Source organism: Lissotriton vulgaris, chromosome 6 (assembly GCF_964263255.1).
Source record: "Lissotriton vulgaris chromosome 6, aLisVul1.2, whole genome shotgun sequence".
NCBI lineage: Eukaryota > Metazoa > Chordata > Amphibia > Caudata > Salamandridae > Lissotriton > Lissotriton vulgaris.
The window spans coordinates 1,889,337,291-1,889,362,581 of record NC_141694.1 but is presented as its reverse complement, the minus strand read 5'-3'; the positions used below and the strand labels follow the sequence as shown (position 1 = coordinate 1,889,362,581).

The 25,291-nt window shown below is 46.1% G+C and overlaps 1 protein-coding gene across 4 annotated transcripts in view; it reads left to right on the top strand.

The window, feature by feature from the left end:
* The window catches only part of LOC147709785 (uncharacterized), a 1,097,608-nt gene that overhangs the window by 739,482 nt on the left and 332,835 nt on the right, over positions 1-25,291 (top strand). The window lies entirely within an intron of this gene.

Here is a 25,291-nt window from a genome sequence, read left to right as displayed (position 1 = left end):
ACCAATCCCAAAATGAGGACCAGAAACTCTACCCTAATCCAATCCCAGGAGAGGCCCCGGCCACATAGCTCTGCCAAGAGACGGAAGGCGAAGCCATTTTATCCTCCAGTATTAGAACTAGGGGGGACGTATCAAGGCCCAGGGCCCTGGGATGGGGAACACTCAGGATCAGTGGGTGTGACTGGAGCAACTCCAACCTTTCCGGGACCTCACATCGATTTTACCGAGGAACTGCCGGCTCACTTCTTCACAGCTCACCCCCGATTGACATCACGGGGAAGCCTTATAGCCCCCCGAAGTTAAATGCGTACAAGCCCAGGCCCAGCACTAAAGAACGCTCAAACTGCCCCGCTGGAAACAGAGACATAAGAAGCTTTTTGAGCCCCAAAACAACCTCCCCCCGCCTGTCCTAGGACTTCGGACAGTTTACCTACCACTAAAGCAAGGGAGGAAGGGCCGAGTCCAACACTCGCAAGTCCTCTGGTCAACAGGATTCCCCTCTCACCAACAATACTTACTCTCCAGAGCGGAATACGTCTCAAACTTACGACATCAGATAGGGTGGCGCTCGGGCCCATCCAATCAAACACAACGGCCCTGATTCTTCCCCCCCAGAGGACTATCAGCGGAGCATCCCTCCTTCAACCAAAGCTAATAAGTTCGACACCTCAGACAGCACTTATGTGGACAAGAAAGGAACAACTTCCCCCATCATAGCGATGCACACAGGTCTGGTCTACGGCACTCCCTCTACAAAGGAAGGAGCAACCCGACAACCACTCGTCAGGACCCTAAATCAGCTATTGAATTCGCCAAGACTGGGTTCCCCGGAACAGGATAAAACGGCCCTGCCCCCGCTCTCCGAAAGCGGCTTTGCAAACACAAATCATCTATCACTGATCAGCAAAGCCCTTCTCTCAATGACAGGAGCAGCGATAATGCATGCGGACAAGCTTGATGTCCAGATCAATATACTACAAATAATGGCAAACTTGATCTCTGGGATAGACTAAAAACTGGACAACTTGAACGCTCTGATACGCAGAGCGCAGGACAGCACACAATTCAAGCCAGAGTCATGTAGTTGCAGTCCGATCCTGCACAGCTTAGAAAATCTTCCAAACATCATGACCACATTAATAGAGGACCTCAAGGGTGAAGCAAATAAAAAAAACTGCCAGAAGAGCATGCCTTCAATCACACAGGGTTCCACACAGGCACACTCTATGGATAATGGCCCAGCAATCCTCTGCCCAAGCAGCTCGGAAAAGCCTGCTTCCATGGCCTCGACTACAACGCCCACCGCTCGTGGAACAAGAATTACCCTGATCAAGGCTGAAAACCAAGTCTCTCAACAAACCCTTAAACCGTCCAGCCCAGAGTCGCAAAATCTGTCAAGGAAAAACAAGAAAAAACTAAGAAAACTCAACAAGGAGAAGAAAAACAATGCATATGCCACCAGCGTTATTCATAATTGGTTACGGCCCAATAAGCAGCCTTCCGGTAACACCATAACAGCTGAAACACCCAACCTGGCAGCCACCATGCACACGCAGAAGTAATCGAACCAACTACGGGAAATCCACACATAGTCGCTTCAGCACCGGATCCAAGCTTGCCAGCTCTCCTTGCGGCCCCTCAACCCGCTACAGCTCTGATAATACAAAAACACGCGCATGAATCGCAGGCACACAACCACGATGAAGCAAATAAAGCCACGCCACATGAGCGGGAGTCCCGCCAAACAAGCTCTGAGCACTCTGCGCAAACTATGTTTACACCGAGCGGAGCATTAGACTCTGATAACACAAAAACTCCCAATGACACCATTGGAGACTTTCAACATGCCTCAAACTGGAGCACGCCGTGAACAGGCTATGGAAGAACAGCCCACCCAGCTTAATGCCCACTGAGGCGCCACAACCTACAACAGGGCCAAAACAGCAGACAAACTCTTACCAGCCCGGTTCGACACTGCTACCTCCAACCGGGACTCAGGGAAAAATTTGTCTCAACGAGGCCAGTGTAAGCTCTGCAAGTCAAGCAAGCGCGAAGGATCGGAAAATACTGTTACATCCAGAATATACCTCGCAAGGAAAATGGGACATCCTCAACCGCAGCAATCTTTTAACACTCTACGCAAACATCCCGGGACTGGAAGGCATAAAAACCACAGACATCGAAACCATCTCTTTCCTGCCCCCGGATGCGGAGGAAAAAAACGAAACAACGGAATTAAGTTTCACTAGCCCAGTCCTGGCGGAGGCACTGAGGAGCCAACATTCTCTATTGGAAAGCTGGGGCATAAAGATAAAGGCAAAGCCGGCACAAAAATATCCCTCAATATTAAAAACCTTGATGTCACACTCTAAGCTGGACAACCAGGAACAGGGCGTGGCTGGAATCACACGCGTAAATGCTTCTTCTATCTATCGGCCAAAAGTTGTGTCCGTCCTCCAGGGATGTAAAGGCAGCTCAAACACTAGTTCAATTATTGGAACCCCAATCAAGATTACAACTAACCCCAGCCAAGGAAATCGATTGTGCATAACCAGGGGTCACGCAAGCAAAGATTGGTCCTGGCTGTCATCAGCACTAAATTCCAGCTCCTAACACACTCTGTCCTGCAAATTTAGCCCGATCTTATCAACACACTCCCATTGAGCGAGTAAAAACTTTAAACAAAAAGAGAATCACGAGAGCTTAAAAATATTAACGTGGAACGTCTCAGACCTCAAAAAGCTGCTACTGAATCAAGCCGCGGTGAAATTCTTGGAGGAAGCAGACATCATATGCATACAGGAAACTTGGCTGACCCAACCGCTGTCGCTAAGAGGATATGCAGAATATGGCAAAGCAGCAAAAAAGAACAACATATTTGGAAGACCCTCAGGGGGGACTTGTGTCTACATTAAACACTCGTTGAATATAGAATTTATGGAATTTCATAACCAACCAGACACCCTTCAGGTGGGCATTCTGAAATTCCCCCATTCCACCAATGGCACTGCTCCAATACTACTAATCAACATCTACCATAACTTGCAGGAGAACACAGCTAACTCGCTCACACTTGCAAACCAACTAGAAACCTTACTGTTATGCCATTCATCATCATTAGACTGCATTATCCTCGGTGACTTTAACACCCACAACATAGGGGTCTCTACTGAGCAAAACCAACAGCGCGGGGCCGCCAAAGTACTGAATGAACTTTTGAAATCCTACAAACTGGCGACGGCGCACACAGTGCTCTTAAAGAACACCCCGGGAGCCTTGGTCGGTCCCACGTACAACAATCAAACGACGATCGACTACATCATCCTAAGCGATAAACTGCAAGCCCAAATGTCATTGTTCACCAACGCAACGACAGCAACCATGCAGCCCTAACAATCACTATGAACTTATTAGTGAAATCACAACATATGCCCGTATGCATCGGGGCAACGGACGGCCAAGAATTAATAAAGCTGCCTAGAAGAATTCAATGGGGACAAGTAGCCACCGCAACTTTTAACAACTGGGCAAACTCGTGGGCAGGTTGGCCTCCGCGCATACTCAGCCAGGACACAATAGCAATATGGGACTCAATCACCGTGACTTTAGCGGCAAAACTCCGGGGACGTGGGGACAAACAAAGGACAACCCACTGGCATCCTCCGACGGCCTTTGGATTTAATGCAGAAATTAAAACGAGTGCAAAGGACTTAAACAAAAAACGAAAAGCACTCAGTAAAAACCGCTCAATCACAAACAAAATACAACTGCAGGAGGCCGCAAAGAGCCACTCCAAAAAAGTGTGGGCTGCAAAGCATAACCACTGCGAGGCTCAGTGGCTGAAAATCTTCGATTTGTTGAGCCCCGGGAAATCACAAGAGTTCTGGAGTTACATAAGTCACCTTGGTCGAGGTACAAACCACAAAGAAAACTCCCTCGAGGCATCAGTCTGGGTCTCTCACGTAAAAGCGCTCTACGACGAAGAACGACCAATCACTCAGCCACACGACATGCCCCCATTAAGAGAGAATCCGGCTTTAATCATCGAAACAACGCCCCCTCCCGGAAAATCTCTAGTGTCCAAAATATTTAAAAAAATCAGACCAAATGGCGCACCGGGCCCCAACGGCCTCCCAGGCCACTTGTTCAAATCAAACATTGAATTCTGGTCCGAAAATCTGACCTACCTATACACTGACTGCTGGTTAACGGGGGATGTGCCTGACTCATGGCGAGGCTCGCTCTTGCACCCAATCCACAAGAAAGGGACTAAATCGGATCCAACGAACTACCGCATGATCGCCCTCTTGGACATCGAGGGCAAAGCCTACGCCAGTGCCATCCTGAAGGACCTCACAGACTGGGCAAGCGAAGAAAATCTCCTGCCATTCTGTCAAACCGGCTTCAGACCAGGGTCCTCAACTGTAGACAATATCACTGCACTTTCTTACCTAGCCAATCGAGCGCGGCTGCGTAAAAGCCTCCCATTATTCTCCTGGTTCATCGATTACTCAGCTGCGTTCGATGGAGTAGATCGCACCATCCTATGGAGAAAGCTGGTCCATTGGAACATCAACCCCTCTCTGCTAAGAGCGATACAATCCTTATATCAAGACACCTGGGTAAGAATTAAACTTTCAAGCGACTCTGCAACCGACAAGATTGAAACGAACCGTGGCTTAAAACAAGGGTGCGTGTTAGCACCCCTGCTATTTAATTTATACACAGCAGACATGGAGATAGCCCTGTCGGGGGCCGCCTTAGCAACGCCAAAGATTGGGGCAACCAAAATCCATTTTATGCAATACGCGGATGACCTCGTAATCCTGGATCACACAAAAAAAGGGCTTCAAAAGGCACTTACCGCCCTGGCAACATACAACAACAAAAACAGGCTGGTAGCAAACCCGACCAAGTCAAAAATAGTCATATTTGGGCACTGCCCCAAAAAAACAACAGCAAAATGGAGCCTCGGCCATTTGACCTTGGACAGCACACAGAAATACACGTACCTGGGGGTCTCCTTCCACGAATCGGGGTTGTGTGGCACCCACCTAAAGAAAATTCAGGGTAAAGGGAAGCCCATCAACTTCGCCCTATGTAAACTACAAGCCTCTTTATACAGTCCATCATCAACTGCTATTCAAAGAGTCCTCAAGGCCAAGTTAATGCCGGCCCTCAATTACGCACAACAGGCGTACCCAGGCAAACTGAACAAGGAGTTGGAAAAAATTCACTGCGGGGCATAATAGAGACTGTACCATTTACCAAAATGTACAAGAAACACTCTAATTCACCTGGAATTTTCACTCAACCAACAAAATCTGGAAGAGATGGCATCCCTAAGCAAATATTACTACCTTACAACAGCGGCACGAGATAACGCACTGAAGGCCGTCTTGAAACATATCTTCATGGTACCTGGGAACCCCTGGTCAGCTACCATTGAATCAGCAATGACCTAACTTAACCTGGCGATCGAGTCGTGGAATCCAGACCTTGTCAACTACACGACCATCAAACACGCGATAAAAAAGCAAGTGCGTGCCTGCTCTCGGGACTTGGACCTTGAGTCTCTCGCGAAAAGAGCCTTTCATGAGTCTCTATGCTTGCCGCACACCGCGTACAACCCTCGAAACCATCTCAGGCAGGCCGTGGGCCTCCCAGCCCTCCAAAAGATTCTAGCCTACAGACTGCACCCCCTCCCGCTCAAAGAACTATATCATCCGGGAAATGCTGGCACGGGAGCTCGGGAATGCAGACTCTGTAATTACAAACGTGAGTCATTGGCCCACTTACTATTCTGCTGCCCTGCCCTACGTGCACCCCACACCCTCTACCTCAGGCCCATCCTTAGGGACGCGGGGACACGCACAGCTAAGGAGGCAATCCATCATTTATACACCTTGAGCATAGTAAAACAGATGGCCTCGTTCAGAAAGTTTATACAACAGACCCGGTCCGAGCTGATGGCAGCCAAGGGCGCACAGGAATAGAGACTTTGTTGTGGGACACTGGGTGGCCCTTCCAGGTCCCCGACTTCGTGTGCCATATTGAACTCTGGGAACTTTTCATAAATGCTTGCCTGCAGAAACATTTTCGGTTTTAACTTTTGCAATTTTATACTTTGGTCTTAATGTAATGGTTTTAAGTAACCACACAATAAAGTTATTCATTCATTCATTCATTCCCTGCTTCAGAACTATTACAACGCAGGCATGTGATTCCGGAAGTACCTCCCCATTGTGCAATTTTTGCTGGCGTATAATAAAGTGAGAAAATAGTTTTGTAGTGTTGCACCTGCAAGGCTGCACAGCACAGTGTATTCCTCCCTAATTCTAATGAAAACTGAAAGTTTTCCTGCCCTACCCCCAATCTCTCTAACCATTTATCTCCTTGTTTCCCTAGATCCTCCCTGCTTTCTAGTAATTCAAAAGAAATTCTTTCAATCGTGCAATCCCCTTGTTTCCCGACATATTCCAGTACATCATTTTCCTTAAATCCCATCGGGCCCCCCTTTTTTGTGGCCAAGAAACTCCTCACTTGTAAATATTTATAAAAACTTTTTGTGGCAACACCATATAATTGTTGTATCTCCGAAAATTGATACATTCCCTGTTCTCCCATCAAGTCCTTAATACTCACAAAGCCTTTCTGACCCCACTCTCTAAAAACTGAGTCAGCGAATATCTCTGCCGGTAAAGTTTTGTTATCAAATAATAGTGTATAGGTATTATATCATTCCAATCCATATTTCTTTTTAAATGCTGCAGCGATCAGAGTTTTAAATTTCGTCCTCTTGTTGTAGTTAAATTCAGTGTACTTTAGAAACACGTTTTTTATTTTTCCCCACATCAAAACTGCATACACCGAAGTAGCCTCTCCTACTTGTTCTGATGCCCCCCCAATTAGTTCAGTCATATATTGAAGGGCCGCCGCCCAGTGATACATTTTAAAATCCGGGACTGCCCATCCACCCTTCTCTTTAGGGAGTGGCATGTATCTCAGAGCCCGCCTCGTTTTCCCGTGTGCCCATAGAAACCTGTTTACCATCTGCTCCAGAGCACTATACCATTTTGGGTCGAATATTAACGGAATTGCCCGAAAGATGTATAATAATTTGGCAACATAATCATTTTTACTACGTTCACCCGTCCCACTACTGAGAAATGTAGGTTGTGCCATCTATCCAGATCTTTTTTTGCTTTTTTAATTATTGGTTCAATATTCCTTGCTACCACACTATCTAGATTTGCAGTTATTTCTACCCCCAGGTATATCCCTGAGTCTAACACTCGATTATCTGAACACTGCACCTTGTTGTTTATAATAATTTGCGTTTTTGTTTTATTAAGGGAGTAACCAGCTATTCTACCAAACAATACGGCTTCGCTCTCGATTTCCCTTATCGCTTCTATGGGAGCCGACGATATAACAGCAACGTCGTCGGCGTGTGCCAGTACTTTGTCTTCTCCCCCCATAGACTTAACCGGTGAGATTCCCCTATTTCCCATTAATCTACGCGGCAGCGGGTCCAAATACACAGCGAAGAGCAGCGGGGACCATGGACATCCCTGTCTAGTGCCCCGCTTCATTTCTAATACATTCGTATATTCCCCATTAACCCTCACCCGTGCAGTTGGAGCCTGGTAACGCACCTGTATGGCCCGTATGAATTCGTTCCCTATGCCAGCCCAACGCAGAGATGACCAGAGATAGTCCCAGGAGACTCAGTCAAACGCTTTCTCTGCGTCTAAAAGCATAACCGACAATGGGTCTCCTGAGACTTCTGTGGCATCAAATAATGTAATGACTCTCCGTATGTGTTCCGTTGTCCCCCTCCCTGGGATGAAACCGTGCTGCGTTTGGCTCACTATCGTATCTTTCACCCTTGAGATCCTAGAGGCCAATACTTTAGAATACATTTTTGCGTCTGCATTTAATAGTGAAATTGGCCTGTAAGACCCTGCCTCTGTCGGTGCCTTGCCTTTTTTAAGAATGATTACAATTTCTGCCCCAGCCCACGACTTAGGATTTGACTGTCCCTCTTGCGCCTGCTGTATTGTTTCAAAAATGTACTTAAAAATCCCTGCCTGAAAGGTTCTATAGAATTCAATTGGCAGCTGGTCCGGCCCTGCAGCTTTCCCTGCCGGAAGGCTTGCCAGCGCATATCTCACCTCTTCTTCCCCTATTGGTGCATCCAAGTCGTCCCTATTTTTTCTTTCATTTCCGTCAAGAACTCCTGGGCTTTTATTTCTGAGGAAAACATTCTAACCCCCCCATTTATCAAAACCTTCAGCCTTGATGGAAAGAGCAAGTAAGCCTCAAGTCCCAGAGCCTGGAACGCCGGAATAATTTGCCTTAACCGCCATCTCCGCTCCACAGTTGCATGGCAAATGTCCAGACGAGCAAATAAGGTAACCCCTTCCGCTGATCTTTTTGCCTCAGGTCTAGCTCAGTCTATCCCCTCTTGACGCAGGATATAATTCCCGAGGAAGACCAAGACGCCTCTAGGCTTGCTGCCTCTTGCAGCTGCAGATCCCTTCTTCTGAGACAAGGGGAACCTGTGCGCCCTCTGCACCTCGTTTTCCCAGTTCCCCCTTGACAGTTCTGGAAATGCATTTTTAAATAAATTAATCACGAAAGCCCGCACATCCTGCCCCTCAATTCCTTCGGCAATTCCCAAGAGTCTCACATTATTGCGCCTTTGGCGGTTCTCGAAAACTTCGAGCTTCCACTTCATATCTTCAGCCAGTTTTTCCTGAGCCTTTTTAAATTGCTACAACTTAGATACTTCATCCTCTAAGTTTCCAGTTCGTTCTTCCACTTGGGTTACTCTTCCCGCTCTGTCTGCATAGAGCCTGTTCATTTTTCTTAGAGACCCTTGTATCTTCTCGACTCTTGCCTGGCCTTTCAGGACTCTGCCCCGGCCTCTCCCTGCATTTGTTTGAGGGTACCGAATAACATTTCCATGGTGGGAGGCCTCTTGATCGGCGCTCCCTGTTGTACATCCGGGAGACGACTCTCTTGATACAGCTGGGATGTTGCAGAGTAGTCCCAATCCAGCCTTTTAGCAATCTCTCCTTGTTGAGGCCTGAATCTTTTCCTCTGCTTAACCCTAGATCCTCCTCGGCGTCGCCTTGTCCCAATAGAATCTCTATGGTCTGAGGTACTTCCTTCGGTGGAGGCCTCTGAGTTTGAGTTTGTGCCAGAGTCAGATTCCAAGTCTGAGCCCTCAGAGATGCTCCCCCTGCTTGAAGCTGAGGCCAGATGAAGCAGTCATCACTCGGAGACCCTGGTATTGCTGTCTCCATTTTTCCCCCTAGCCCCGCGTATCCGGGTACGGAATTTGCTCTGCCCCTTGGCTTCTCAGGCTTTTTATTCACAACAGTATTTTTCAAGCGGCTGGCTGCCTCCATTAACTTTATCTGCTTTCCTGTCTTTTCCCCCTTCCTAGTCTCGGTGCCCTTTAATACTTTATCCTTGTCTTTTCTTTTCTGCTGCAGTTGTGCCTTTGCTTGTCCCTGTGATTGAGCTTGTGCTTGTATTTGACTGCTAACAATGGGCGTCACTACTAGGGTCACTGCTGGGGGCTGCTCCCGCTCTCACTCCCGCTCCTGAGCCATCTGCTGCCCTGCTGCAATTGTTATCCCAGTCTCTCCCGCTTCTGCGGACCCCCTTACCTCCTGCTGATTTTGGCCTTCCATGTGGCCCAACTGTCCTGATGCCGCTGATGCAATTGCTCCCGTTTCGGATTCCCCCACAGGTGCCCCCGCCGCGACCTCCTTGCCTCCATTCTCTTTGCTTGTTGAAGCGCTATTCAGCCCATTCCCTCCGTCATCTCCGTGATCTTCCTCATCCTCCGCTCCATTCCGCTCGCTTTGCCTGGCATCCTGATCAACACCACGAGGAGTCTGAGCCGGAGTTTCCCTGGGTCCCTGGGTTCGACACTGACCCTGACCTCGGTGTTCTGGCTGGGGGAAAGGCTTCATTGGTTGCCGGAGCGTGTAAAGGGCTGTGGTGGGCCCTAGGCCCTCATGCTGGCAAGCACTCATGCACTGACGCAGGACACACTGGAGGTATGGTGCAACTGGCCCAGAGCACGTGCGCTCGGCCTCTATTATTGATGCTGTGTCACATGACCAGTGACATCAGTGGTGGGTGGGTGTTCAGTGTGAATACAGGCTTCAGCACTAGACTGCTGACTTGTGCTGGGCATTACAGAGCGCTTCTTTACCTGTAGCATCTTTGTTTCTTGCAGCGGCAGGCGCCCGGCCTCTAACGTTCTTCTTGATATTCTCGAGGACTGTATTTTTACCTCCTGCATCGTGATCAGCAAGCATCACCCCTCCTCCAGCTGTTCCAGCATTTTTTGCCGCCGCTATCACTCGTTTGGTGGCCGCCCCCCACACACTGAGGCGGGGGCCACTGCTCCCGGAGTTGCGGGCTCCGCTGCTGCTGCTGACAAAGGCTGCTCCTTTGCCTCCTTAGGCTTCACTCCCCTGGGCGCCATCGTCTGCGCGTTCCGATGCTGCTGCTTCCACAACTTCGACCACAGCCACGAGCGGCCTACCACGAAATTCCCCCAGCTCCGCACCGCGTTCCGAAGAGCCTCTTTTAGCTAAGTGTTTGTTTGATTTGGCTCTTGAGTCCAGTACAATAACTTTATAAACCACTCTGCAGATAACTGCATTATCCACCGGCATCCACCGGCATCCAGGTATACAGGGTACGCAGGGTATCGCTTTATCACACCATGACGGGAGGGAAGAAAAATGCGACTGCTCTCCTACGGTCCGTCAGCGGCCATCTTGCCCCAGCTCGATCATGCATTCCACCATTTTAGTGGCTTGCACTTGGGACAAAGTTTCTTGATTCCTTGGTTGTTTAAGTTAACAAAAATTATTTTCAACCTATTCAGGTAATTTAGGTTGGCTCAACAGCGATAAGTCTTCTCTTTGACTATATGTCTTAGGCCTTCTTGTCCATAAAAGCATATATCTGACAACCAAGTCTGAAATGTAATATATTTTTATTTTTCACTATTAAAATTTTGCAAGTGAAGCCCTGTAAAGCTTTCATCTCTGTCATTACCCTTATGAGGATTGTATCATATTGAAATATTCATTTCCGGAACCAGGAGTCATTGCATTATCTGAGATAAAGCAGCTAAGTCGTATCATTCTAAACTGGGAAAGATCCAACCGCCTCTCTCCTACAGCAGGCAAGGTTTTTCCTTGCAAATCATGGTCACTCACCTTCCCACATCAATAAAGTTGCCAACCATTTTTTTAAACCAGGTTTATTTATGGGGGTACTTGTCAAAATCCTTCTTTAGTTTTGATCGTTATCTATCATCATTTAAGCGAGAAATGTCACCTGCTTATGTGGGAATATAAATTCCAAAGCATCTGATTGGGCAACACATTACCTCACTGTGATGCACAGTGATGTGAATAAACTGGATAAATAAAAAACCTAGGGCCAGATGCACGAAAAAAAAGTTACTATTTCCTATTCCTAACTTTTGCGATTCGCAGTCAGGAAATCGCAAAGTAGTATATATACGGAGACCGGCAGTATTTTGTGATTTGGTAACAAGTTGTTTTGCTGAGCAGGTAATCGCAATTTGTGATTACCTCATTGGTCTCAATTTCCAAATGAGGTTGCAAATGGCGCATTAACTCACAAATTGCAACCGCATTCCAAAAAACTGCATTGTCTCCTTCCTGGGTGAGGTCCATGACCCCAGCAACAGGAAGTATTACCTAGGAGAAGTCATGAGAATAGGCAGAGTGAGGAAGGAAGTACTAGGTCACATCCAAATAATATGAGGAGAAGCAACACATTTAAAATACAAAATAAAATGGCCAGGCAAGAGAAGAGACAGGGGCCAAGAAGCCAAACTGAAGTTCTCTGAAAAAGAACTGGAGATACTAATTGAGGAGTTCTTCAAGAACCATGAGTAGCTGTTTGGACGTGCATCCATGTTTGTGCCTGAGACCTAGAAACGTAATATCTGGAAGGACATGCAGCAGAAAATAAATGCTGTATGTTTGGCACAGCGCTCGGTGGAAGAAATAAGGATGAGGTGGTATGACCTCTGTTTCGCACCAAAGAAAGGGTGGCAATACTCTTGAGTGAATCCCAGGGCACAGGAAGTGGCACCTCAACTGTACCCCCATAGGCAGTTGTTGGTTTTTGCAGCCTTGGCACATCTGCACCATTGCAAAGTAAGTGTACCTCCATATAACTATACACTACATGCAAAATACATAGAGCTGATGCAAGCTGAAGAGTACAGGACCATTACACAGCTAGAGTATCCCTTATGGTGCATCATGGGACTTGTAGTCAAATAATGACACAGTGCAGTCAGTTTCAGACATTTATTTCATTATATTGTACAAAGATAAATGAGTTCCCCATATAATAAAAGTAATATCATGTCCATTCTCCAAACGGATGCACTGAGGAAGAAATGGAATCCTCAACTGGTGAGGAGAAGAACAGGTCCAAATGGAGGAGGGAAAAGCAGGATTGAGGGAGAGCCTTCCCACACCACCTCATGCCCACTTCAGCGGTGCTTTTTTCCCTCCATAGCCACCATCATATGATGATGACATCCAGCCGCCCACTCCAATCCAGCCGCAAGTTGTCAGGCCCCAACACCAGCGTACTGCAGTGCATGCTCATAGGTGCCGTGATATAGCTTATGCACAGCCACCTTCTGGGTCCCAGCCAAATGTCGAACAAGAAGAGCTGTTTGGAGGTCTTGAGGCATCCGTGCTGCAAATTCAGCACCTGCAGCACAAAGAAATGAAATTAGTAAACTTTAAAATGCATACCATTCCCCATGCAATATCAGTGGGCTTCGATACAGTGGCCTCTGAAATAGACAACCTCACTGATGTAATAACTAGTATATGCACACAGATGGCAGAGGACACTACGAACCCCAGCGCAGAAAGAAGAGCAATGCTGTGCAAATGGGTGCCATAACTCCATTGGAAGGCGTGCACATGCCACCTCAGCCTTGTCAAAGAGCACTGCGACACTGCAGGTGATAATGGGGCACTTAAGTGGGTATGTGACCAGGAGACTTGGCCACATTACCACTGCAGTGGAAGCTATACAGGGAGTGCATGTTGCAATTGGAATGGTGTCAGCAGCATCTCTGCCACGGTTGCATAAGTGCTTCAGCTCAGTAATAGCCAATCCAGCCACAAGTTGTCAGGCCCCAAAACCAGGGTACTGCAGTGCACGCTCATAGGCGCCGTGATATACATTATGTACAGCCGCCTTCTGGGTCCCAACCAAATGCCGAACAAGAAGAGCTGTTTGGTGGCTTTAAGGCATCCATGCTGCAAATTCAGCGCCTGCAGCACAAAAACATGAAATTAGTAAACCTCAAATTGCATATCATTCAACATACAATATCAGTGGGCTTTGATACAGTGGCCACTGAAATGGGCATCCACACTGATCTCATAGCTAAACTATGCACACAGATGGCAGAGGACACTACCAACCAGAGGCTCAGAGAGTGGGCAGAGCGGTGTGAATGGGTGCCTTAACAAGGTCCATTGGAAGGCTTGCACATGCCACCTCAGCCTAGTCAAAGCGCACTGTGACACTGCAGGTGGAAATGGGGCACTTCAGTGGGGATGTTTTGAGAAGCCTTGGCTACATTTCCACACACTCCTCAGGCTCTAATCTGCTGTCTTCCTGCCCTTTTAAGCGCAAAAAGTTCAGGCGACTAAGATTCACCTCTCAAGCCCCTCATCTTTGGAATGCCCTCCCCTCTGATCTTCGTCTTATCTCCTCATACCACTCATTTAGGAGAGCTCTGAAGACCTGGCTATTTGCTCAAGCCTATGAATAATGTCGCTTCCTTAGAGTCCTGTCCGCTGCCTATCCTTAAAGTGCCAAGAAACCGTTGGTGAACGTGCGCTTTATAAGTTTCTTTATCATATCACTAGCAGCCCGTCCCGACCTTGTCCGGGAGCAATCAGGCTTCAGGGCCCCCGCCTGCCCCGACATTGTCCGTGGGTCCCCCGGAGTAGCAGCCCGTCCCGACCTTGGCTTCAGGGCCCCCGCCCGCCCCGACATTGTCCGTGGGTCCCCCGGAGCCTTACCTCATCCGCCGCACCTCCCCGTGCTCCCGAGTTCACCAGTCCGCCGCTCCTCGTCGCTCCTCCCCTCTCCTCCCAGCCTGTCAGCCGCTCCTCACCGCTCCTCCCCGCCTGTCCGCCGCTCCTCCCCCTGCTCATGCCCGCCTCTCCTCCTCGCGCTCCTGGACGTCGCTCCTCCCCCCGCTCCTGATGTCAGCACGCACGCCGCGGCCGGCGCTACTTCATTGGGACTACTTTTTTTTTCTCGTAAATCTTTTAACTAACGTATATTTTTTACATTTATATAGCCTATGTCCATCTGCACACCCTGACAATTTCAATGATGTATCGGGTGTGTGGATTGACGCTGTGGTTCCCGAGTTTACCCGCCTCAAAGGTTCAAAGTTCTTCCTTTATAATAGTAGTAGAGATATCATATCATATAGAGCGCTCAAGTTTCAAGTGGGGTGGTTCAAGGGCAACCTGACAGTGAGGAATTGTCAAGTTTCAGCAGCATCTCTGCCACAGATGCATGAATGCTGAAACGCACTAATAGCTGTACTTCGGCACCCCCACATGATGGCACGTCCCATACTGGAAATAGTCACAATTAAAATTGAAGGTTATGGATCCTGGAGTGCCTGTATATTTTGTTTAACATTGGGTTGGTGCTGTAACCAACCTACATGTTGATGTAATGTTGGGTACATTTATGTTCAAAACAGATAGTCATGAAACAGTAGTGAAACACTGGACAATAAAGGTTTGTTCACAAACTATTGTGCAAGTATTTTTTTTTCAATGTGTTGAACTTAGCATGACTTGCCTTGCAGAGTAATGTGTGGCAATGTGGTCCCATCGCCTCCTCCCTTCCACTGCTTTGCTCTCTTCTGTTGAATGCTGAACTGGAAGTCCAGGTTGTTCATCGTCGGATTCAGAATCTGGGGCTGCAATGCGTAGGCCTCTGCTGCAGGCAAGGTGTAGTAGTGTGGTACAGGTTGCAACCATCTTACAGGCAATTTATTGCGCATATTGCAGAGCATCCCCATTTTTGTGAAGGCAGCCAAACCATGATTTGAAGAAGCCCAAATGTCTACTCAATTACAGTCCTGGTGTGACGATGCGCTGCGTCGTATCTCCTCACATTCTGTTTGGTAAGAGCGGTAGGGTGTGAGAAACCATAAGTGCAGGGCATACGCACTGTCATCTGAAAAAACATGCATTAGTGTGAGGCAACATACACTTTGTGTGTATTGGGCAAGTGCATATTCGTTTGTGTTGTAATTGAATCTAGGCCCCTAGTGTAATTTTCCCAATTCATGCCCTTATATAGGTATACTTTGTCATATCCTTATATAGGCATAGAAATCACTACCCTATTTGGTCTAAGCCACACAGCCCAAATACGGCATGGCTACTTCCACTAGGTTCCGAGAATTAACAACGATTTTTTGGAAAAACCCGCCTTCAGCAGCTAGGAACTTCCCCCTGCTTGAATATTAAGTTCTCCAAGAACTCCTGGCGTTTTCCAACAATTTAGCCTTTGAGTGACGATATTAAGTCCAAACATGCGTCAAAGTATAAATATGCTCAGGTTTGCCCAGTCAAACACACAGTGGTTTGGAGTAGATCGACTATCTACTTGCCCGGCGCCCTGCAGCAGCAAGTGCCGAAGGAAGCCGACCCTCCAGCTGACGCACTGAGAGAGACGCTGTCTTTTCTCTTCCCGAGAAATCCAGCTCCAGTGTTTCCGGCTTACCCTTGCGGGTATCTGGGAAATCGAGTTCTGAGAGAGAGATACAAGACCTCCTTCATTCTAAAACTAAGGTACGGAGCTGATTAGACCTCTTAGAAAATTCTTGGAATAGATTCCTGGCAGAGAACTACTAAACTTAGACTACTCCTCACGTACTTCTTCCCTCGTACTAGACTTAGGTTAGGTACACCGGGGCAGGCGTATTTTAGAAGCACCAGTTGAGTACTTTTAGTCATTATTTATTACTGTATGTATTCTATACATTTTATGCACTTTTATGGCTCAGAAACCATATCATGCTTTTACAGTACTACTTTATAATACTGTGTGTATTATATACCATGTACTTTATAACCAGTATTACGATTGTAGCAGTTCATTTCCAATGCTTGGGAAAGAAGACTATTCAATAAATACTTTTATTGAAAACGCCCTTCTCTCCTTTTCTCTGCATGTCTGTTGAAACGGAGCATGCACGATTGACTGAGTAAAATAGTTATCTATTGTTTCCACGACTCTAGAGATTTGATTTCTTATTCTTGGGAAACAAAGTTGTCATGTTTATGCCGTTGTCAGAAACTAATCCCTTCTTGTGAATTCGAGAAAGTTTCTAGTGACCTCTGAGCTAGCTGGCACTCACTATAAAGTTTAATATATTCGGTAGAGACCTAGTAGACCTCAGTCCTACGTGTAAAGTACAGTATATATTATTCCAATGCACAGAGCCTATTGGGAATATAGGAACTAAACTACATGGCGCCCAACGTTTGGTAAGGTGATAATTTAACGCTAGATACTAGAGTAACTCAGTCGTGCTTTTCACACAGACCCCTTTTTCCCGTAAAAACTCCAAAAGACGTCTGGAGTGGGTAAAAGGATAATATCCGCCAAAACTGAGTAGGACGAAAATCCTATGTATTAGTTTTTGGTTTATTCAATGTTGAAGGATACAGTGTTCCAAAATATTGTACACCTAATCTTTGTTTCCTTGAAACTTGTTCTGCAAACTTTCATTAAACAATATCGACTAACAGTGACAACAATGCAACCGGTGGAGCTGCAGTAAATGCGGACCAACCGGTTCAGACGTTACAGGGTTGAATGAAAACGACGATGATGCTATAATCATCCCGGCAAATATAAGGAAAACCATAACTATAAAACTTATAGAAAATGGGGTATCATCGAGAGGTGATAAAGTTATATTTGTAATAGAGGCACATGAATATCAGCAGGCAGAGGTATTCTATTCATGGATTACTTTTCCACAAGCAAATCCAGTAACAAGGGAGTTCCACTACTACAAAGCAGAGGAACCTCCAGCGGAATACGTTCCTTTCGAGGACGTTGAAATTCCACTAAATTACCAAGAGCATCAGCTCTGGTTTAATGGCGCCCTACAACATCAAAATCACATTACCAGTCTCGGCCCACTAGGTAGACCAGGAGCTACATGGCCGATACTAGCCAGCTATACACCACATCCTGACATTAACGGAATGACAGGTCCAGAGATGTTAGCTTAGCTGAAACAGTTAATTAAAATACACAGACAATTGGTTCAATATGTCATGAGGACTTTAACAGTCCAACCTGCTATAAGGATTCCACAGCACACCCCTCACCAGGGGAACACAAACACAATTACACCACAGACTATACAATCAGTCATTGGTAAATTACCCGCAAAGAGGGAACAAATTCCGTTCTGGTTAGCTCAGAAAATTACTCAGATAGAGGCAGTATTCTCTGATAGTACACCTCATGAGAAACACAGAATTCTGACAATCTGTTTACCAATGGGGATAGCACCACATGTGGAGGACTGTGACACTTGGGGCACAGTCTTTGCTTCATTCTACACAAAAACACATGGTGTACCGTCCATGGCGGTGATACCAGACGTTCTGAGGCAGATTCAAAATGAATACGGTCCAGAACCGGCCTTAAAGCTAGGTATGAAATTAATGAAAGATTTCAAACAGGTCTATCAATCAATCAATCAGCAAAATGTGTATAGCGCGCTACTCACCCGTAAGGTTCTCAATGCGCTGGGGGGGGTATGGGGGTCGCTTACTGCTCGAACAGCCAGGTCTTGAGTTGTTTCCTGAAGAAGAGGTGGCCCAGGGTCAGCCGTGGGTGGGTGGGGAGGGAGTTCCATGTCTTGGCTGCCAGGTAGGAGAAGGATCTTCCTCCGACGGTGGATTTCCGAATACGTGGGACGGAGGCGAGGGCGAGGCTGGCAGATCGGAGTTGGCGGGTGGGTGTGTAGAATGTGAGGCGGCTGTTGAGGTATTTCGGTCCCATGTCGTGAAGAGCCTTGTGTGCGTGGGTGAGGAGTCTGAACGTGATCCTCTTGTTGACGGGAAGCCAGTGCAGGTCTTTCAGGTGGGCAGAGATGTGGCTGTGGCGGGGGATGTCCAGGATTACTCGTGCTGAGGCGTTCTGAATGCGTTGGAGTCTTTTCTAGAGTTTGGCTGTGGTTCCGACGTAGAGGGTGTTCCCATCCGTAGTCCAGACGGCTGGTGACGAGGGCCTGGGTGACCGCCTTCCTGGTTTCAGTGGGGATCCATCGGAAGATCTTTCGGAGCATGCGCAGGGTGTTGAAGCAGGATGACGAGACGGCGTTCACTTGCTTGGTCATCGTGGGGGAGGAGTCCAGGATGAAGCCTAGGTTGCGTGCGTGGTCCGTTGGTTTGGGTGCAATGCCCAGGGCAGAGGGTCACCAGGAGTCGTCCCAGGCGGAGGGAGATGGTCCGAGGATGAGGACTTCCGTCTTGTCTGAGTTCAGTTTCAGGCGGCTGTTCGTCATCCACTCAGCGACGTCTTTCATTCCTTCGTGTAGGCTGGTTCTGGCGGTGGCGGGGTTGTTGGTGAGGGAGAGGATCAGCTGGGTGTCGTCGGCGTAGGAAATTATGTTAAGGTTGTGTTGGGGTGCGATGGCCGCGGGGGGGGTCATGTAGACATTGAAGAGGGTGGGGCTGAGCGAGGATCCTTGAGGTATGCCACAGATGACTTCGGTGGCGGCGGATCGGAACAGGGGGAGGCGGACTCTCTGGGTTCTTCTGGTGAGGAACGAGAAGACCCACTCCAGTGCCGCTTCTTATTAGCTAACATTAAAGGTGAAGCAGCATCCGTGGCAATCCACCAAAAGTTAAAAGAAACATATATAACAGATCAACCGTATGAGCTTGCTAGAATTATTGAAAAAATCTTATGAAGAATTAGGAAGAGATAGTTTGGGTGGTAAACCAGTACAACCTGAATTAACAGAAAAACCTGAAAAGGTGTTTATTAAAAATAATCTCACTACTACTAAAAAGAAGTAGGAAAACACTAAACAGACTCTTCCTAGAGAGAAATGTTCTCAGTCCAGAGGAAGATCTCCCCAAAGGGGAGGTAGGTCTCCCCAACGGGAGCCCGATGAAAAAAGGTATAACCTTAGGAATAGGGATAATTTGAAAAAACCTGACAGATATCAAGATAATGATGCACGTCCCTCTCGATCTTTTCAGACTTCCTCGCAGAAATTAAAAAAAAGAGGACGGTCAGAACACAAGGAGGAACGCGTCAAGTCCAAAGACAAAGAACCCGTTCACCAAAGTAAAAAAGCTCAATTTCCTAAAAAGAATGTAGCAAGCATAAAGATCAGACATGCCGAGGATCTTGAGGACACAACTCAAGAACGGGGAGTGGGCTCAAACAATGCTAGACAGCGCAGCAGAAGTCACCATAGTTCGCAGGATCCTGAAGGATCATCAGGAGACAGTGAACTTGAATGAATACATTCAGGTTGAAACTGCAGACACCAGGGTTAGTGTACCCCACAAGTTATATTTAGTAACACTCCGATTGGAGGGGGACATAACTAGAAAAATAAGAGAACTCTTTTGGGAAAAGCTCTCTAAGGGCTATGACATTCTTCTAGCTGAACAAGACTGGCCACCTGAATTTATCAGGGAGTGCGCACATGGCGAAGAGATAATTATGCCGGCCTTCTAAAATCATATTCCAATTCATAAAAAATATGCTAATGCCAGAAAATGGGCAGTAGCTCAGGCTCCAGCATTATATAAAAATCATGTGGGATGGGATGAGGATTCTCTTCACCATAAAATCCAGTTAAAAAGTCAACCTGCTGCACAAAGGCAGTACCCAGTTAAGCAAGAAGCTAAAAAACAAGTCAGGGAGATTTTAAATCAACTTGAATACCAAGGGGTGATTGAAACATGCACCTCGTCAACGACCAATCCTTTGTTTCCTGTCTCCAAACCAGACAATTCATTTCGTCTATTATTGGATTACAGACATTTAGGGCCAGATGTAGGTAAATTTTATTTTCCGACCTCTTAAATACCGAGTCATACCGACTCGGTATTTCAGAGGTCGGAAAATAAAAGTACCGAGATGTAGGTAAATGCAGATGTGCAATTACCGAATCGGAAACAGTCGGTATTTTCCGATGCGGGAAATACCGACCAGTTAATGCCCATTCATTCCTATGGGCTTTGAAGCCCATAGGATTGATTGGGCATTTACCGGTCGGTATTTACCACATCGGAAAATACCGACTGTCACAAGGGTGCAGGGGGTGTCACTTTGACACCCTCTGGCACCCCCAAAAGAGGCTCGGGTGCCATGTGGCAGGCATACCTGCCCTAAGGGCAGGTCTGCCTGTCATATGGCATAGGTGTGCATGCACACATGTGCATGCACACCAGAAACGGTATTTTACCATCAAGTAGTATTTGATGGTAAAATACCGATTTTGTACTGCTTGTGGGACTCAGAAGAGTCCCACCTACATACCAATTTACCGGAATCCGTAATGATACCGACTCGGTATTTTACATACTCGGTAAATTTACCTATCGGTAAATTTACCGAGTCTGTAAAATACAGGGACCTACATGTCAAATTGCTCTTACCGGTCGGTAACGGCCGAATTCGGCCGTTACCACCCGGTAAACGCCTACCTACATCTGGCCCTTAAACTCTTGTTGCAAAACTTTTGCAGTGCAAAATGCACACAGTGCAGCACTGATGAATAACATTGTGCGCAAAAAATATAAAACCACATTAGATATTTCAAATGGGTTTTTCTGTCAAAACATTGCACCTGAAAGCAGGCATCTGACCGCTTTCTCAATAATGGGGATGCAGAGACAATTTTCCATCTCCCCCAAGGATTCAAGAATAGTCCAGGGTTATTTTCAGCCAGGGTAACAGAGATACTACAAACGTACGATGATGAGGCATTATCTTATGTCGAGGACAACTATCTTACAGATGACGACTTGGACAGGCACTTGGAAAGAGTGAACCACATAATGCTGGGGTTCGCCTCTGAAGTGTATAAATTCAATTTTAAGAAATCAAGAATTGCCCACCTCAATGTCCTAATTTTAGGATACGAGTTATCGAGTGAAGGCAAAAGCCTGGCAGCAAACTTTCTAGAAAAATGTGCGCTGCTCCAAACTCCAAGAACGCTGAAAGACTTACAGTCCATTCTAGGTTTCCTGAATTTTGGAAGAACTTACGTTCTAAATTACGCCGAAAGGGTTAAACCTCTCTACGAACTAATCAAACCTGATTTCAAACCAACTAATTGGACTCAAGCACACACAGAAATTCTGCGTTCAGTCCAAACAGACATGTTAGCAAAAAAACAGTTACAGACACGCGAAAACGTTCGCAAACTTGTGATCCGAGTCATCCCAGGAAGATGCAGATTCACGTACATGACCTTTAATGAGGGAGAAATGGTACCAATAGCATACAAATCACACTTGTACACACAAGCTGAAATTAAGTTCACTTCTACTGAGAAAATTCTGACAGCAGTTCAAACTGCAGTAGCAAAAGAGAGAGCTCTTAGGCAGGATAAACGCATAATGATCGCTACACCTGTACCTGCCTTAGAGGCAGTGACAAAAGCAAGCATCCCAAATGCTAAAGCGAGATGGATACAATGGGTTAACTCTCTCTCTGCAACAGACGTTGAATACGTTTTTGACCCCAGCTTGAAAACACAAGAATTTCTATAATACGAACACGAATGTCCTCTGCCGACCGAAATTCTGCCTCTGGAACATTTCGGATGTATAATATATACAGACGGATCAGCACAGCCCGCAATTGGGGGTAAACAAGCCTATAGTGCTGCGTGTGCGATTGTTAAAGGTCGCTGGCGCGAAGGCAAATTCAGACCTATGGTCACAAAAAACTCAATCACTCGGAGACTGCACAGCTCAGCGAGCTGAACTACAGGCTTTCCAGATGGCGCTTGAAAATACCGATCGCGAATTCCCCACACTCATAGTGTGCGATTCGTATTACTGCGTACAATCTTACAATGAATACTTGCAGAACTGGGTTCAGAATGGCTTCAAAGATGCTAAAGGTGGCACAATAAAGCATAAAATGCTTTGGGAAGAAATAGTTCTATTACAAAAAGAACTACAAAAGACTCACATGATACATACAGAGTCATCAGCGTGACGATGTTCACGTTGCAGGGAATTCATTGGCTGATGATGCCACAAAGGCAGCTGTGCAAACGGCTTCCGTAGCTGCAATCACCCGGTCAAAAACAAAAATAGACAGCGAAATAATGCAAGCTGTCACTGCTACAGTCAAAGACAGTGGTAAGACACTCCCGAAAGGCTTTCCAGTAAAGTACTCATATATAACTGATGGGAATAATGTTCCTATTGCTCGAATCCCTGGAGTGGGGGATAGGGCAATCCCAAACATGGAGCATAGGTTAGGATTAATTGTAGCAACACATGAAGGGCTAGCATCTACACATGCGGGACTTTCCGCCATGGTCTCAATATTTAAACAGAGATACTGGTGGCCGCGCATGAGGAAACAAACTAGAAATTATGTTCTAGAATGTGAAATCTGCCAGAAAATAAAAGTTTCTACAGTGAAACGTCCTGCACAGACACACCTTCTGATTTCAGATACACCACTAGCGTGTGTTTACCTGGACCACTGTGGTCCCTTAACTAGGGATGGCAACTATAAATATATTATGGTCGCAGTGGATTACTGTACAAGATTTATTTGGTTATGGCCCCAGCGCTCGGCTGACGCCAGAACTGTTATAAAGGATTTGCGAGTCTTTATCAGCACATACGCAATCGGCACGCTACATTCTGACCAGGGTCCTGCATTTAGCTCTTGAGCTTACAAGGAGGCTATGGTTAGCTTGGGCATTGCATTGCGGTATTCTAGTCCCTTCCATCCTGAGGGTAATGCGGTAGTGGAAAGAAAAAACTGTGACATAAAGCAATCCATAACAGTTAAGGTATTAGGTTCGGGTGATGGGTGGGTCAAACATTTATTAAGTGTCCAACGTAGTCTTAACAATCTGCCAAGAAATTCTCTGGGGGGAATCACTCCTTATGAATTACTGTTTGGTACTAGAAAGATAATTGAAGACCTCGATTGTCAAACTTCAGTGGTGGAACAAAAACCCTTTAATGTCAAAGATCGTTTGGCTGTTTTACAGGACTTAAATGAAACAAGAAGTAGTCTGAGAAACACAACAAAAAAGCCAATAGCCACTGAAGAAAAACCACCTGTCCCAGCAAGACCTGTCTGGATTACAAAGATTGGAAAGGATAGCGTGAAGAAGGAATTTGGGCCTTCTTACAGAAAAGCAGTACCTGTCTTAGCAATCCAAGGAACAAGATCAGTAGTACTACCGCCCCTTGCTAGGAAAAAGGAGAAATGAGTTGTGTCCATCGACTTGGTCAAACCACAACATGTGGCCAATAATAAGTAGTAGGCCCAGTGGACTCCCAAGATGTAGCAGAAGACCAAATCTTCCTACTATCCAAGAGGTTCAGACTGAAAGACTTATTACGTTTGATAAACCTGCAGTAAGGAAAGAAGGACTATGCAACAAAGCCATGGAACTTGTACGTCTTGAGACCCAAATAACAGTTCGTCAAGAAACACCTGTCTACAATGATGTAGCCTCTGACAATACCAATATGACAAAGAAAGAAGCAACTCCAAAGATTAATAACAATCCGGATGCAATTCCAACAATTGACAGAACTGCCTCTGGCTATTTTATCAACTTTGATACATTCTCTGAGGATCCCAGTGAACTAGAAGAAAAGCCAGCAAAGAAGACTCTCAAAGAAAAAACAGCAGAACTCTTTCAGCAACTTGAGAAAATATATCTGATTTCACCATGGATTGAATTTTGGATGGGTTTGGGTGTATTTTTTCTCCTGCTCTGGCTGATTTTAGTTTTAACCTTGGGACAAATGATAGATGGAAAATACAGTACAATGGACACAGCAAGTCAGAAAATCAACTTGGTCCTAAAACCTCACAAATCATCCCATCGTGAAAAAAGAGACCTGTCATCAGTGAACATCACTGCCGTTCCTATACCTGGTGGTATAGCATGGGACTATAGCTATGACATCTATGGCCCGCTGGAGCTGCTGAAGATTCCACACCAGTTCAAGGTTTCTTTACGTGACTTTGTATCACCCAGCACATTCTCTGATGATTGGGACTTTGAGACTATTAATAATATGATGTCAGATTTAGAAATTTACTGAACATGACTAGAAGGGTCATCAGACTACGAACAAATGTATTGTTTCAATCACTATGGTCACCACTATTTGCACAAATCTGCAAATCCTAGGAATGTCTTTACATATAATCAATGGGAACATTGCCACACGCCACCAAAAGGTAGCTCAAAAACATTTCATGAAAAGTTTTCAGACTTCTCAGGGTTTAATGTTACAAATCCAGAAACGTTTTATTTTAAAAATGTAAATAAGACAGGAATGAAAACAATGTTGACCAACACTAAACAAATGTATTCTGCAAACTTTTATGCTCCGCTGTCTCCATTAGGTTTTGACTTTTGGAAAGACAACATTGAGACAAAAACTGTCTGGGGCACTAAAGAATGTCAGGTACAAGGTTTAGAGGCCTTGTTCAGAGCCTGCATTATACCATAATGTTTTTTAGTATCTATACTGTTCAACAGACTTCTTGTCTTGGCCTGGCTAAGATAAAAGATTTGAATAAACCGTCTTTACCTAAACCCACTTCTAAAAGTAATGACACTACAGAAAAGGAGTTAGACGTTCCATTTATTATAACACAAAACAGAACAAATCCTGATTGGAAAAAATGGTTAATCTGGCCCACAGACACCAATAACTGTCATAATAGATTCCTGAACAAAACACAGGGGTTAAAATTGAACAGGCCAGATCCAAGATACTCCCAGAGACAACATCCAGGGATAGTAACAACATTCAAGTTCAAGTTTCAAGTTTAACATTTGTATAGTGCACTACTCACCCAGAGGGTCTCAAGGCGCTTGAGGTAGGGGAGGTATATTACTTGTCGAATATCCAAGTTTTAAGTT